We start from the raw sequence: 1,655 nt of genomic DNA, 5'->3' as shown, positions 1-1,655 counted from the left end.
CGAGGAAGATAAGCCAACATGTAGATATATTAATTTGATGCCAATAAAAGTAATTAGAACGAACCGTCGTGCATGCTCGACAAATTAAATAAAGCAAACACAATTTTGTGCTGATGCGCGGGCACATATCCTTATCTTGTTTCTTCTCCTCAACCGTGGAGTAATAGAATCATGTCCATCAAGTAGTGTACCACACTGGATGGAAGTTGCTCAGAACTTTAGCCACAGTGACACACCTCGATCGATCGGTTGTCTCCAAGCTAGTCCCTACCAATCAATAAGCTAGCTGTGTCGCTTGTTAGAGCAAGGCAAGGACAAGCGGTGCCCGACGTACAAGCGGAACATCAACCCCAGATTGAGCCAACGACGGTAGATGACCAGAGGTATCCAGTGGACGATGTCAGCATGCCGACACCGTGCGAGCTTCATGTGCGAGCAAGAAATATATCCATTCATGTCACATACGGGTCAGCCCTGCCCCTGAATCCTTCTACTACAATTCATGGAAGGCCGATACCCCCTGGCTACACCTCCGTCACAGTCGAGTAGATAGATGGAAACAATGAGGATCTTGAGCTCGACATCCTTAGAGGGGATGGAGAGAAGACATTGGGAGACACACTGCACGGGGTCGTTCTATGGCGCAAGGCCGACATCAAACTTATTGCAAGCACAACGGCTCCCATGCAGACCGATCGCCCGTCTTTGCGGTCTCCCTCACCGCCGTCCCCACAACCACCTCCTTCACCACCGTCTCCGCCGGCGCAAAGGGCCACGAGTACTCCAACTCCTCCTGACCCAGAAAAAGGAAAGAAAAAGACAGCATTCGGCCTCCCAGCGGCTGGACCTTCAAAGAAGAAGCAGAAAATGGTCAAAAGAAAATTAACCTACGAGAAAACTGCTGAGGAGTTGGAAGTGGAGACTGCTCAATATATAAAAGAACAATTGAAGCCTAAAGTCCCCCCGCCGAGGGAAAAGGTACCTCTAGAACTAGGGAAAAAGCTTCTTGCAAACCTAGACAACCCACCAAAACCGAAAAGCTAACCCTCGGACTATGATCGTACTCTGATAAAAGCACACAAGGTGAGAAATCTGAAGAAAAAAATGTGGCAAGACTATTCCTCAGCTTGGCACACAACAAAAAGGACTCGAGCCCCTCCGGGTGCCAGGGTTGCCACTCCTACACCCGACGGACGTACAACTCCAGGCGGACCTACGGGCCGCGATATTTCTTTCTGAAACTGGATTAACGCTAGAGGAGGCAACGGGGCAAGTGGAGGCGGAAATCCCTGTCGTTCCTGTTCTTACTCTATTCCAGCATGGAAAACCTTTGGTCACTGAGGAAGAGGAGAAAAGTCTAGGCACGCAGATGTTCAATTTGCATAGATGGTACCTGCGAATGTCGAAGGATCATGGGAAAATATTTGGAGTCAAGTATCGTGACCATGATTTCTTCCGTGGGGAGGAGGACTTCTGGGTGTACTTCAAAAATTTATATCACATTTACCATCGACAAGCCCTCGGCGCCTCTATCATCACCATTTGGGTTTTGTAAGTATCACTTACCTCTACATTAATACTTTTTGTTAATAAGAACATAATTATATGTGTGCATTATAAAATTTCTATTGTATCGTTTAGACAGGAGACCCAAA

The sequence above is a fragment of the Panicum virgatum genome, chromosome 7K, assembly GCF_016808335.1.
Source record: "Panicum virgatum strain AP13 chromosome 7K, P.virgatum_v5, whole genome shotgun sequence".
NCBI classification, from domain to species: Eukaryota; Viridiplantae; Streptophyta; class Magnoliopsida; order Poales; family Poaceae; genus Panicum; species Panicum virgatum.
Note: the sequence above shows the minus strand (reverse complement) of the source record.